We start from the raw sequence: 15,819 nt of genomic DNA, 5'->3' as shown, positions 1-15,819 counted from the left end.
AAGAATCAGGCAATCCATTTTTTTCAAAGCCAGTGTGTCTATGTATTGTGACGATGAATCAGAATTAGTTGGGTAACATAGATAATTAAGATGTGATATACTTGTCATTAGAATGTATGCCTTTGGATAATGAATGTTGGCAGTTGCACTTTTCCCTTAGCTGGGGCTCAGTCACTTGGGGCCCAGAGAGGGGAGAGGTCAGGCTTGTCTTTTACATGTCCTTTTACATGTTAAAATGGTATTTGTAAGGGTCTTAAAAAATAAGAGCGGGGCAGAGGTGACCAGGGCCTTTGACGCTATCTTGAAGGAAGGAGGAGTCCCCAAGAAAGTGCAGACCGATGGCGGAAAATATTTCTTTAATAATACTTTTCAGAAACTCATGAAGAAGCACAATATAGTACATTTTGCTACAGGCTCAGATTTGAAAGCTTCAGTTGTTGAACGCTTTAACCAAACTCTGAAGGAGCGGATGTGGAGATATTTTAAAGCTCACAACACGCATAGATATATCGATATAGTTCAAGATTTAGTAAAGGGTTACAACTACAGCTACCATACGAGTATAAGGATGAAGCCCGCAGAGGTCTCTTCTGAAAACTCTTTTCAAGTCTTTAAAAATCTGTATGGTTTGTTCCCCCTTCGCCGTAAGATTTTTAAAAATGTTAAATTCATAGTGGGGGACTTGGTATGTATATATCCAAGTTGAGGGGTGTTTTCGACAAAAAATATGAGCAAGGTTACAGCGATGAGTTGTTCACCGTTACCGAAAGTCTACCGCGCATACCCCCTGTCTACAAGTTAAAAGATTATGACGGGGAGCTTATAGCGGAATCGTTTTATGAGAAGGAACTACAGAAGGTACAGATGGGTAAAGACAAAGTCTTTCACGTGGAGGACATTCTAGATCATAAGAGAGAAAAGGGTAAAAAATGGGTGTTGGTCCGTTGGAAAAACTGGCCCCAAAAGTTCAACAGTTGGATTTTAGAGCACGATGGAGGCATCGGGGGTTAACTTAAACCCTCAGGCATGATAAATACATAATTTGCGTGTACACAGGAGTGCATCATGGAACACAGCGGCTTCTAACTGACCCTCCCCAGTAATGCGTCAGCATATATATATTGCAATAACCAGAGTTTGAATTATATAACCAATTTTCCAAAGCCTATAGAGTTATCCGAGGCGTGGGAAGTAGGTCTCAGCGAGATTACATACCCGCATAGTTGGTCTAATATCAAGGATAAGGACTGGGATTTTTATTGCAAAAGGATATCGGAACCTGCGAAACTTATAAAGATTAAAAAAGGGTTATATAGAACCGTCGACAGGATCGTCTCAGAGTTGACCGAACTCCTAACCCAGAACAATACGGAAATACTCTTGAGCTACAACCCTATTCATAAACGTGTCCAAATCTCAGGGGCTGCGGATAGGGGTATAAAGACCACCGGTAATTTAGCATACATGTTGGGGCTGGTTCCCAATAAATGGACGTATGTGAAAGATAAATTAGCCCCATTCCCGGATATACATGCAGGGTTTTACAACATATTTGAGTATACCGACATCATATCATATCAGAGGGTAGGAGACAGTTGTGTGCCCCTCCTGAGAACAGTTCATATAGAGGGAAAGGATGGAGGGATAGTCACTGTCACCTACGACAAGCCACACTACGTAGCTGTAAGCAAGAAATATATTGAAAACATTCTGGTTGAGCTTAAAACGGATCAGAACGAAAACATTGAATTTACTTATGGTAAAACAATTGTAAAACTCCACTTTAGGCCCTCCAAAGCCTCTCTACATATATAATATATTATTAGTATTATTTATTTTTTATTTTTTATAAACATAATACAAATAAATTAAAATGGTTATGGAACACAACCACCATCTCGACCCTAACCGTTATGTCTCATACTATGTTGATCAAGTGGGTAATGGGTTACCCGGCTGTCATGGATCCCGACCATGTACGGTTCGGGGATAGGAGGTATATTTCGTAACCTCTTTAGGATGGTTTTACCGTTTATGAAGAGAGGCCTCAGCATAGCCAAACCCCATTTAAAATCAGTGGCTAAAAATATAGTAGGTGAGGTTGTAGCCAATGCTATGACCCGAAGGGAGTCACCAGATGCCGAGCATCAAGAAGGCTCGGGGCTTATGATGTTGTCTCGAAGACAAAAAAAGAGACCTCCGGGTATAAGGCGCAGGCCTGCCCCTAAAAAGCGGAGGTTAACCGTTAAAAGAAACTCAGTAACTCAAAGACGTGGTAAAGTGAGGAGGTCTGGACCAAAAACGGCAAAAAGAATACTCAAAAGTTTTTTCTAAAAGAACAAGCAACATGTCTCTTTTACACCGCATATCCTCTGAAACTATAAAGACAGAGCTCGATCTTTTCACGGCCCCCTTAACCCAACATTCAATAGATAGGTCCAGTTATGTGGAGATAGCCCCACTCTCTGCCATTACCGACAACGGTCCTATAGAATTTTCATACCAGGCCACGGTGACAACTATCTGGACCTCAACAACACCTTGGTGCATTTACGTCTAAAAGTGACCAAAAGAGATGGTACTAATATTGCAAATGATGCCAAAGTGAGTCTCATTAATTACCCTTTGGCCACCATCTTCTCCCAAGTAGATGTGACTTTGGGTGAACGCCTAATCAGTCAAAGCAGTGCCACATACCCCTATAGGGCCATCATGGAGTGTTTACTCAACTACTCCGAAGACACTCGCAAGACACAATTCAGCGCCGGGCTGTTTAGCAAGGATACTGCAGGAGTCTCTATGGGATCGATAGACCCTTCCACCGGTGCAAACAAAGGACTGGAGGCACGCGCTCGCTACTGTGCCGAATCTCGAGAGTTTCATCTGCTAGGGCCTATACACTCTGACATTTTCTTTCATGAACGTTTACTCTTAAATTCGGATGATTTAAGACTAAAATTAACCAGGGCCAAGGATGAGTTTTGTCTGATGTCTGCCCAAGAAAAAAGTGTTGGGGGCAATGCTTTTTATTAAAAAAGTGTTTGTATCTCCGGCAGTTTGTCTGGGTCACTCACAGGCTTTGATGAAAGGAAATGCCCTTTACCCTCTCCAAAGAATTACCATGAAAACCTTTAGCATACCTGTGGGCAGTAGAATCTGCAGTCAAGAAAACCTTTTCTAGGCCCTCTACCCCACTACATGGTTATAGGTTTGATTGATCACACCTCTAATACGGGCAGCTTACATAAAAACCCATTTCATTTTCAACACTTAAATGCAGAGTATGTAGCTCTCTGTCAGGATGGGCGTCAGGTCCCTGCTAAGGCTTTCCAACCGCAATATAATAACAACATATCTGTGCGCGAATTTTACAATCTATTCCTGGCTACCAGGAGGCATCTAAAAGATCTCTCTTTACCTATTGACAGAAATGATTTTGCACAGGGTTACACATTGTATGCTTTCAATTTAGCCCCTGATGATGACACCTCGGGAAATCTGTCTGTGGTGTCCCAAGGTAATCTCAGGCTGGAAATGCGTTTCCGTACACCTTTAGCCTGTACAGTTAGCATGATTGTTTATGCATGCTCTGATTCAATCTTGGAAGTGAATGCCTGAAGACAAGTCTTAGTGGATTATTATTAGGGATCGTTGATCAAAGACATGAATACCAAAGAGTTGGAAGGGCTCATGACCCGCTTGATTGGAAAAAATGTTGTGGAGTGTGGGTTTGTGATGAATTACCTATTGAGAAATGGCCTGAGCGGCCGGCTATGTTTATTGTCAATACCCATCCTAAACACATGCCTGGTGAACATTGGCTAGCTGTGACCTTAGAAGATGAAGGAGGAAGAAAAATCTCAACTTCTTTTGATTCCTACGGCTTTCCCCCCGGTTTTTCACATTTTCCCAAATCTATTAAAGAATTTTTGACCAAAAACAGATCAAAGATCTACTACAGCATCAAACAAGTGCAAGATAACCTTTCCACTACATGTGGTCAACACTGTGTATTCTACCTATGCCAAAGAGTCCGTTGAATTTCTTTTGAAGATGTTATGTCTCTTTATAATGATGATTTAAGAAGTAATGATACTGTTGTAGCTTGTTTTGTTAGAAAATATCAAAAGTGTTCAAATATGTGTCCTTTAAGACCATGTAATCAAGGCGTATGCTCACGTCAAATGTTTCAAGAATGCCACAAACGTTAAATTGCTTAATTTTTCAAATTAAATTTATTGAATTTAATCATAGTCATTCAAAAGTAATTCAAAAGTCTAACCACCCCGAGAGATCGGGATTAGGAAAAGGTCCGGAGGCGTTCATGGGGGTAAATGAGTCATCATCATCCCCTTCAAAGGGGGGAGGGGTTGTTGGGACATCTTTAGGGGTGCTGTAGCTCGGTGAAGGTTTTTGTTTTAAAGCTTGAATCTGTTGACGGAGCTTATAGTTGGGTATCCCCGAGAGGGGAATGTTGAGGATTGCCAGGGCTTTAAGAAACTGACGCCACCCTAGAGGTCTTCGGTCATCAGCAACCTTGTGGGCTGCCGTGGTACTTTTAAGCAAGTCAAGCATATGTGAACCCTTGACAACAGCGCCCTGAAGGATAAACTCTCCTTGGTCATTCTAAGTAGCGGTCCCCTTTGAGTCTTTTATTTTGTTCATAATGTATCTAACATTTGTCCTGTTACGTGGCGGAACATGTGTCAACATGTCATGCATAACATTATCTTCAACACGCATTTGATCTTCAGCCGGTAAGATCGCAGGTACAGGCATTACAGGGGCTTGGCTCTCTCTAGGCGAGTCATCTTTTAAAGGTTCCGGTAGGGAAAGCGTTAAATGGTTGGTCTCTCTCTCACCTTGTTTAACCAAGGCCAAATACCTTGGCAAGAGGTTTGTGTATTTTTGGACCTTATCATAGGGGTTCAATCCTTTTCGGTTCAAAATATCCTTCATGGCCGTATCCAAATCATTTTCCGCTGATATTTTCAGGACCCTGCATTTGTTTTTTAAGTCTGTCCAACTCTTGTTGAGGCACCAAGTACATATTATTTGCCATCACACTCTGTGTTCAACCCCCACGTCTGGCAGCAATAAGGCTGGTGATGAAGGGCACAGCTATAGTTAGCAACGGCAGAAGAAAACCCCCAGACTGTTGTAGGCTATGTCTTTTCTTTTGAAGACTGGCCCTTTTATTGGCAAAGAGTTTGATCGCGGTCTTTTGTCTCTTTAATTTTTTTATTTGGGTCAGGGTGAGTGGAATGCGCCCTTTGAGAAGATTCAAAGCAATCTCACATAGGGATAATATGAGATCTGAAGAACAGTGACCCAAGATGGCCTTCCGTTCTTTAGCTGTAGCCCCAACTAGGCTTCTCAAGAGGGGCAGGTTTCCTTTTTAAATGCAGAGACATAGCGGTTACTTTTTAGGAATGTACGCAGCCGGCCACTCCCACGGGAACAGGCCGGTTCGGAGCCTCAGGTGTTCTGGAGTATTTGCTTTTAAATCCCTGATTAAACAAGAAAATGGCGCTTTGGTAGCGTCCTCATAGCTCTGTCACGTTTCCTTAAGGGCAGGAGGAAGGGGCAGAGTCAAGAGCAGGAGACTGAGGTCCAGTAATGGTGAAGTTTTATTCACACCGAAACAATCGGTGGTCAAAAGGGAAAACAGGTAACCACGAATGAATACGCATGGGGCGCAGCCCGGCAATATAATCATACAAAGTGCCACGCTGAAAAAACAACAACAGCGTACACTACACACTGCCCGTCGACATACAATTAATCCCGCACGAATACAGAACAAAGGAACAAACTAAATACCCCCCCCCCCCCACTAATGACAGACAAGGAACAGGTGCGGACCTAGACAGACAAATACCAAAGAACACAGAAACATAGATCGGTGGCAGCTAGTAGACCGGCGACGACGACCACCGACGAACCCAGCACCTCTCCTCTGGGCCGTACCCCTCCCAGGGTAGGTACTGCAGGCCCCCTATCCAATGTCGGGAGTCCAGGATGGCCCGGACTGTGTACGCCGGGGCCCCCCAGGGGGGGCGGAGGGACCTCCCGCACCTCAGCGTCCTGCAGCGGACCAGCTACCACCGGCCTGAGGAGAGACACATGAAACGAGGGGTTAATACGGTAATATGAAGGGAGTTGTAACCTATAACACACCTTGTTTATTCTCCTCAGAACTTTGAATGGCCCCACAAATCGCGGACCCAGCTTCCGGCAGGGCAGGCGAAGGGGCAGGTTCCGGGTCGAAAGCCAGACTCCGTCCCCTGGATTATACACGGGGGCCTCACTGCGGTTGCGGTCAGCGCTCTCCTTATGTCGTCCTATCGCCCACTTCAAACACTCCTGGACAGCACTCCAGGTCTCCTTAGAGCTCTGTACCCATTCCTCCACCGCAGGGGCCTCCGTCTGGCTCTGCTGCCATGGCACCAGGACCGGCTGATAACCTAATACAACCTGAAAAGGTGACAGGTTAGTAGAGGAGTGGCGCTGAGAGTTCTGGGCCATTTCGGCCTATGGCTCGAACCTCGCCCACTCCCCTGGCCGGTCCTGGCAATACGACCGCAGAAACCTGCCCACATCCTGGTTAATGCGTTCTACCTGCCCATTACTCTCGGGGTGAAAAGCCGAGGTCAGGCTGACCGAGACCCCAGCCTCTCCATAAACGACCTCCACACTCTGGAAGTGAACTTGGGACCCCAATCAGATACGATGTCCTCGGGCACCCCGTAGTGCAGGAAGACATAGGTGAATAGGGCCTCCGCGGTCTGTAGGGCCGTAGGAAGACCGGGCAAAGGGAGCAGACGGCAGGACTTCGAGAACCGATCCACAACAACCAGGATCGTAGTGTTCCCCTGAGATGGCGGGAGATCTGTTAGGAAATCCACCGAGAGGTGAGACCAAGGTCGCTGTGGAACGGGGAGGGGCTGTAGTTTCCCTCGAGGCAGGTGCCTAGGAGCCTTGCACTGGGCGCACACCGAACAGGAAGAGACAGTGTCTTACATCCTCAACCAAGGTGGGCCACCAGTACTTTCCCTTCAGGCCCTGCACTGTCCGTTCCGCCCCAGGATGACCCGAGGAGGGTAGAGTGTGGGCCCATCGGATCAGGCGATCGCGAACACCAAGCGGAACGAACTTCAGACCCGACGGACATTGAGGTGGAATGGGTTCTGACTGAACCGCCCGCTCGATGTCCGCATCGACCTCCCATACCACCGGTGCCACCAGACAGGAAGCAGGGAGTATGGGAGTGGGATCGATGGTCCGCTCCTCGGTGTCGTAGAGACGCGACAGTGCGTCGGCCTTCCAGTTCCGGGAACCCGGAATGTATGAGAGAGTAAATTGGAACCTTGTAAAGAACATGGCCCACCTGGCTTGACGAGGATTAAGTCTCCTCGCTACCCGGATGTACTCCAGGATACGGTGGTCGGTCCAGATGAGAAAAGGGTGACGTGCCCCCTCAAGCCAATGTCTCCACACCGTCAAAGCCTTGACCACGGCTAACAACTCCCTGTCCCCCACATCATAGTTGCGCTCCGCCGGGCTCAGCTTCTTGGAAAAGAATGTGTAGGGCCGGAGCTTCGGAGGAGCGCCCGAACGCTGCGACAGCACTGCTCCTACCCCAGCCTCGGACGCATCCACCTCCACTATGAATGGCAAAGAGGGGTCCGGATGCGCCAGCACCGGAGCGTCGGTAAACAGAACCTTCAGACGACGGAAGGCTCTGTCCGCCTCTGCCGACCACCGCAGTCGCACCGGACCCCCCTTCATCAGTGAGGTAATGGGAGCTGCCACCTGACCAAAACCCCGGATAAACCTCCGGTAATAATTGGCGAACCCCAAGAACCGCTGAACCTCCTTCACCGTGGTAGGGGTTGGCCAATTACGCACAGCCGTAACGCGGTCACATTCCATCACCATCCCTGTGGTGGAAATGCGATATCCCAGAAAAGAGACGGCTCGTTTGGAGAACTCACATTTCTCAGCCTTGACATATAGGTTATGCTCCAGCAGCCGCCCAAGCACTTTACGCACCAGAGCCACATGCGTGGCGCGTGTGGCGGAGTAGATCAAGATGTCATTGATGTACACCACCACACCCTGTCCGAGCATGTCTCTGAGAACCTCGTCCACAAAGGATTGGAAGACAGCGGGAGCATTTTTTAACCCATACGGCATGACGAGGTACTCATAATGGCCAGATGTGGTACTAAATGCGGTTTTCCACTTGTCTCCATCTTGGATACGCACCAGGTTATATACGCGCTCCTGAGATCTAGTTTGGTGAAGAAGCGCGCCCCGTGAAATGACTCCACTGCCGTAGCAATGAGAGGTAGAGGGTAACTGAAACCCACCGTGATAGAATTTAGACCTCTATAGTCAATGCACGGGCGCAGACCTCCCTCCTTCTTCTTCACAAAAATGAAGCTTGATGAGACGGGTGACTTAGATGGCCGAATGTATCCCTGTCTCAAGGACTCAGGGACGTATGTCTCCATAGCCACTGTCTCCTCCTGAGACAGAGGATACACGTGACTCTTAGGAAGGGCCGCGTCAGCCTGGAGGTTTATCGCACAATCCCCTCGTCGATGAGGGGGTAATTGAGTCGCCTTTGTTTTCCTGAAGGCGATAGCCAAATCGGCATATTCAGAGGGAATGTGCACGGTGGAGACTTGGTCTGGACTTTCCACCGTGGTCGCACCGATGGAAACTCCTATACACCTGCCTGAGCACTCCCTCGACCACCCCTTAAGAGCCCCCTGCCTCGTGGGAGGGTTGTGAGTGGCTAGCCAGGGGATTCCCAGTACCACCGGAAACGCCGGGGAGTCAATGAGGAATAGGCTGATCCGTTCCACATGACCCCCCCACGTCGCCATAACCAGTGGTACAGTAACCTCCCCCACTTGGCCGGACCCTAGCGGTCGACTATCTAGGGCGTGCACAGGGAAGGGGTGGTCCAGCTGTACCAGGGGAATCCGTAACTTATTAGCGACCCCACGGTCCATAAAACTCCCAGCTGCACCTGAATCGACTAGTGCCTTATACTGGAAGTGAGGGGAAAAATCGGGAAAACAAACTGAGGTGTACATGTGGTCGACAGTGGGCTCTGGGTGTGGCTGGTGCTGACTCACCTGGGGGGTCGATGTAGTTCTCTGCCTGCCAATCCGAACTCCCGGGTGGACCCCTGCAGCACCGGTCCGCAGTGTGTCCTCTGTGCCCACAGTGGGTGCAGGAGAGGCCCCCCCTCCGGTCCTCCTCGAAGCAGCTCCTCCTATCTCCATGGGCAGTGGAGCAGGAGGGCTGGGAGTTGGAACGAACAGGCCCCGACTAAAACGTCCCCGGCCAGCCAGCAGGTTGTCCAGCCTGATGGACAAATCCACCAGCTGGTCTAGGGTGATGGTGTTGTCCCTACAAGCCAGCTCCCGGCGGACATCCTCTCGGAGACTGCATCGATAGTGATCCGCTCATTCCACCCCGATCCCACGGCGAGAGTCCGGAACTCCAGGGCGAAGTCCTGAGCGCTCCTCGTCCCCTGTCTCGAGTGAAACAACCGCTCACCCGCCGCCTTGCCCTCCGGGGGATGATCGAATACCGCCCGGAAGCGACGGGTGAACTCCGGGTAGTCGCCCCGAGCCGAGTCTGGGCCATCCCAGACAGCGTTGGCCCATTCCAGGGCTCTACCCGTAAGACAAGAGACGAGGACGCTCACTTTTTCTTCGTCGGAGGGAGAGGGGCGGACGGTCGCCAGGTACAGTTCTATCTGGAGCAAGGACCCCTTACACCCTGCGGCTGTCCCATCAAATTCCCTCGGAGGCGTAATCCGGATCCCGCTTGAGCTCGCTTCGGGGGTGTCGGTAGGGGCGCCGGCTGAGGAACCGGAGCTGGTCTGGTGGGGGAAGCACCTCTCTCCCAGCTCTCCAATCGGGCTAGCACCTGGTCCATCGCCGAGCCCAGGCGGTGGAGGAGGCTGGCGTGTTGTGACACCTGCTCCGCCACTGACGGTGCTTATGCACCTGCTGACTCCATCGTTTAGTGGTGCGGGATTCTGTCACGTTTCCTTAAGGGCAGGAGGAAGGGGCAGAGTCAAGAGCAGGAGACTGAGGTCCAGTAATGGTGAAGTTTTATTCACACCGAAACAATCGGTGGTCAAAAAGGCACAGGGTGCGCACAACACCCAAAAGGGAAAACAGGTAACCACGAACGAATATGCACGGGGTGCAGCCCGGCAATATAATCATACAAAGTGCCGCGCTGAAAAAACAACAACAGCGTACACTACACACTGCCCGTCGACATACAATTAATCCCGCACCTATGCATCTAGCATCTATGTCATCGTTCAGAGTACATAATGCAGCAGGGATCCTTTTTTGTGGTCTGTCAGCTGTAAACACAAAAAAATAGCTTTTAATATAGGGTTCACACTTTTTGTTTTTAATGTATAAACATTCTTCTGGATTTTATTATTGGACTTACGTCGACAATAGTGTGATGGGGACTGGTTGCACGCATTTTGCTCCGCTGAAACCCCCTCTAAGGAAGGCTGTTCCAAATCATCTATTCCCCTCAGCATCTGTGTAAAGGATTGAGACCCTACAAACGTTAAACTAATATTAACATATATTTATACTACATATACATTTTTAAAATATACGAATACGTGCATTTCACATATTACCTAAAAAAATCGTTGTCCATCCGTTTTAGAATATCGATATCAAATTTTAATATCCTTACAATTCCCTGAAAATACCTCTCCAAATCGAATATATTATTTTCACTAACTCACCTTCAGAAAGCTCCATTATGACGGTTTCACAGCTGATCGTTTAGCTGTCCGGGGGTGATAACTCTTCGGGGGTTGTTGGCCTGGTGTCTGGAGTTGCGCTTTAGTCTGTCGTACAGAATGGCTAGTATCTGTTTCCCTAGCCTCGCTCCGCAGTCGTGTCTCTAATGAGAAATATTCTGTAATGAGCTTACAGAGCGGGGGTGCCGTTTTTTCGGGCGACATCCTGTATGCAAAAAAGGGTCATATAAAGTACCCACGAATGTCTAGAGACCCAAAAACCACAGGCGGGTGTCTCGACATATTCTGTCTGCCGGTATTGCATTTATGCTTCATAGCACCGCTTGGGGGTGTCCGTTGTAAATGTATATCCCGGGGTGGGGGACCATTAGTATATGCACTGATTAGAAATAACATATGTTTTAAACCGTAGGAGGTTGTCTAGCCTGTTGAGGACCTGATCCCGGTATCGGGATTTATTGTCAAGAGACCATGGCGGGAAATTCAAAACTGCAAGAATCTAATAATTTCAATTTCTCAAACAATCAACTATTTTTCACCATTTGAAAGATAAACATCTCCTAAATCCAACCACATTGTCCGATTTCAAAGAGGCTTTACGGCGAAAGCATAAAGTTAGGTTATGTTAGGAGAGTACATTGAAAATAGCTGTGTGTAATGTTTTGTCAATTCAAAGACAGGCGTCACCAAAAGCAGAAAACCAGCTAAAATTATGCACTAACCTTTGACAATCTTCATCAGATGACACTCCTAGGACATTATGTTATACAATACATGCATTTTTTGTTCCATCAAGTTCATATTTATATCCAAAAATAACATTTTACAGTAGCGGTGAAATTCAGAATTTTTTTTCCCTCAAATGCTTCCGGTGAATCAGCGTTACAATTTACAAAATTACTATTCAAAAACATTGGTAAATTATAATATTGTCATTCAAAGAATTATAGATTAACATCTCGTAAATGCTACCGCATTGCCAGATTTCAAAATAACTTTACTGGGAAATCACACTTTGCAATAAACGGGGTGCTAAGCTAAGAACAATAGGCTAGGATATACAGGTTAGCACCATCTTGTAACCATCTAATATCAATAATAATATTGTAAATAATCCCTTACCTTTGATTATCTTCATCAGAAGGCACTTCCAGGAAATCCCAGGTCCACAACAAATGTGGTTTCTTTCGACAAAGTTCATAATTTATGTCCAAATAACTCCAAGTTGTTCCATGTTGTTAGCGTTCAGTAGGCTCCTCAAAAGTAGGGCGGGGGGGGGGGGGAAGTCACGACGAAAAGTTAAAAAAAAAATCTATTTACGTTCGTTCAAACATGTCAAACGTTTTTTAGCATCAATCTTTAGGGCCATTTTTAACGTGAAACATCAGTAATATTTCAACCCGACCTCTCCTGTGTCTTGAAAAACGTTTTGAAAAATGTCTCGCCTCACATGAACTCACATGAACGCGCAGGTGCGCGCAATAATGAAGTGACTACATCCCAGCGACGTCAACTTCTCTTCCTTGTCATCCGGTCTCTGTTCATCATAGACGCTTCAAACAACTTTATAAAGATCGTTGACATCTAGTGGAAGCCGTCGGAAGTGCGAAATGAATCCTTTGTCACTGTGTGATCTATTAGCAATGACTCGAAAATAGTACAGCCACAAAATTCTCATTTCCTGGTTGTATTTTTCTCAGGTTTTTGCCTGCCATATGAGTTTTGTTATACTTACAGACACCATTCAAACAGTTTTAGAAAATTCAGAGTGTTTTCTATCCAAATCTGTTAATAATATGCATATCCTAGCTTCTGAGTTGGTGTAGGAGGCAGTTAAAAATGGGCACATATTTTTTTCAAAATTCTCAATACTGCCCCCTAGCCCGTAGAGGCTAGACAAGATATATTCTGTCTGGGCTGTTTGACTTTTTAGCCACCACATCCTTGGGGGTGAGATAAATACGCATTTGAAAGGCTTGTGTGGTAATAAAATTGAAAGTGCCCAAGCCCAATTGAAGAGACCCACACAATCCTAAACAAACTCACACACACTTTTTCTGGTTTCAAAAGCCACCCATGCAGAGACACACATCCCCACCCCCTATTTGTTTTGAAACACACACACCTACACTCCTGCACACACACACACACCCCCTGCGCGCACACACACGTCTTTCAGGAATCCTTTTGTCTCCGGGACAGGCTTGTGGATGGCTCAAAAATGCACAGCCCCTTCGTTAAAGGTGAGATACAGCTTTAAAACCATTTATTTAATTCAGAATATTTAGTACAGACCTTTTTAAACATGCAATAATTACTTAAACATTTTTACTGCGCAATATTGAAACAGGCAATAATGTTTTTTATGTATAAACAATGTTTGTACAGCAGGTCAGCCACCATTACCTGGCACATGTAATGTAGGAAAGACATGTTGTTGTAGGAAAGACTATTTGTATAAAATAAGACATTGCATTTCTCCGCTACAGACCGGGGCGAGAGAGAAATGACAGATTCCCGTTCGTTAAGGGGTAGCATTAATACCCTTTATTTAATTCTAAATCTTTAGTACAGACCTTTTAATAATTAATACAAAACATTTTTTTACTGTTCCTTTCTTACAGATAAAGGGCCCGGTTATAGGATTGTCCCTAACCCCGCCCATCAGTTAACAATTCCCCCTCGTCATAACAGGCTGTCTTGCTCGCAGGATATCCCACACTTGCTCCGTCAAGGCTCCGTAAGTTTTCACTCCATGGATAGATCAAACGTCTTGCATGTAGACTCTGTGTATGTCTTAAGGATAGAAGCGGCCAGCGACGTATTTGTTCACGATTTTGGAAAAGACTGTCCAGCTTATTCATCAGGGTTATGAATATAGGGTAATCAATCCATTTAAAGCTAAACACAGGCATAAAAACATTGACATCCTTGCAGGCTCTGGAAAATACATATGAACTGACAGACTTCGTCGCATTTGTACTATCAAATTGTTCACATGCTAAAATTGTCACTTTGGAGTCGGGGCTATAAGCCATTGAAGAGATCCTTAATCATTGCGCCCACCCACAAGCTCTTCCAATGCATAGCCTGGCACGGCTGTACCACTCAGGGCCTGTTCAATTTTACAGAGTGCTAGCCGTATCTTAAGCCATTCTCTCATACGCAGCACAGGAGAAAAACTCCCGGGTTTTGCATGATAAAGGGGGCTGGGGCCGCTGTCTGTGAAAATCTTCACAGTTGAATCCTCAGGTTGGAATATGTAAGTCATATGGCCATCACTCGTATCCAAAGCTCCTTTAAAACATTCCGGTGCCTCACCCAATAGGTCCTCGATGCTTTTATCATTGGGCTCGCGACAAGAGGCGCATAGTACCCCGACAATTGGCCTAGGAGACATATTTTTCTGTTTAATGTTCAGAGTTTTATTTTTAAAATCTTGTTTAGTGTTCTGGGGCCGCATGTGTTGTTCTGGGTTTTATTTATAAGGCGTCTGCCGCCAACACAATCCCCCCGGACATTCCTACTTTATAGACAACAACCCTAAGAGCAATAAAATAGGTGGGGTGTGGGGCCATCCTCTTTGAAATGTTCAAACACAACCCCCCCAGCTCAACGAGGTCCCTACACATCAATCATCATGACAACTTCAAAGGAATAGATGCAATATAGATATAAAATAACACACACTCTAACACGTGACAGAACAGGATGCAACTATATGGCCCTAACCACGTGACACCTCCCCGCCAGGATGTCCTGACTGGATGCCCTTATTTGGGCACGGACGCGTCATCCTGACATAGGGTCATAAATCACGATTTTGACCGATGCTGTCTACTTTATTCTCTCTCACTGCTACTGTATCACACTAGTGTCTTCACTGTCAAATCAATGTCCACTAAATATGTGCATTCGATAGACTCATTTCAGGTTTTAGTTACAATATATAAAACAATTATGAAAGAACAGTCTGGTGTGATTAACAACTACAGACAATGCTGTTAACAATTAGCTTGGTAGCAAGACAATGCATGCACTCCATTTCTCCTGCAGAGGGGGATCAGAATAGTGTTGAGCCAGATTGCTCCCTCCTCCAGGCAAAGCATTCACATTCAGTTAGCGATGTGACGTGAGAGACAGAGCAGACATGACACCGACAGGGAAGAGAGACCATAACACTCCTGATAAAACATCTGTCGCTATTGAAACAGTCCTGTCCTGGTGCTGGAGTAGTGCTCTGCTGGGACTGCTGTATCCTAAGGCTCTGGTTCCATAGGGGACAACAGGAATACCAACACTTATTTTTTTTAATTTAACTTAGCCTTCCCTGTAGCTCAGTTGGTAGAGCATGGTGTTTGTAACGCCAGGGTTGTGGGTTTGATTCCCATGGGGGGCTAGCACAGAAAGAAAAAAAAGATGTTTGGAAATGAAATGTATGCATTCACTACTATAAGTCGCTCTGGATAAGAGCGTCTGCTAAATGACTAAAAATGTAAAAAAAAAAAAAATGCAAGTCAGTTAACAACAAATTCTTATTTACAATGACAGCCTACCCCAGCCAAACCTCCATAGGGCATCGCCCTATGGGACTCCCAATCAGGGCCAGATGTGATGTAGCCTGCCAACCACGGGAATGCCTGGAATGTTCTTGTGCTGGGCATCCTGGTGGTTGGTGGAGCTGTACACATTTTATAAAGTGCATTTTACTATACATTTGATACACTTTGATAGTTTGGACAGGAATCCCTCTTCCATTAGGTAGACAAATAACATACTCAAACATACCTTCTGGCACAACAGAGGCCTCTTGTATCAAGGGTTCATCTGGAAAGAGAAACCAGAAGCAACCTTTTACAGTGCTCTACCATGGTTTGTGATTTATCACTCACTGACAATACAATAACAAATCCTGAATTCCTATCTGGGAAGGAGGAGAGCAATAGAGAAACTAAAACAATTCAAAAACTAAGTTCAGTCCTCTTGTCTGA

General features: G+C 46.2%; 1 non-coding gene across 1 annotated transcript; it reads left to right on the top strand.

The window, feature by feature from the left end:
- The first annotated feature begins 15,151 nt into the window (after window positions 1-15,151).
- trnat-ugu (transfer RNA threonine (anticodon UGU)) lies at window positions 15,152-15,227 on the top strand. Its single transcript has one exon. It is a non-coding gene; the product is annotated as a tRNA-Thr (tRNA).
- The last annotated feature ends 592 nt before the right edge of the window (window positions 15,228-15,819 follow it).

This window comes from Salmo salar, chromosome 03 (genome assembly GCF_965601325.2).
Source record: "Salmo salar chromosome 03, fSalSal1, whole genome shotgun sequence".
NCBI lineage: Eukaryota > Metazoa > Chordata > Actinopteri > Salmoniformes > Salmonidae > Salmo > Salmo salar.
Note: the sequence above shows the minus strand (reverse complement) of the source record. Positions and strands in the feature narration are given on the sequence as shown.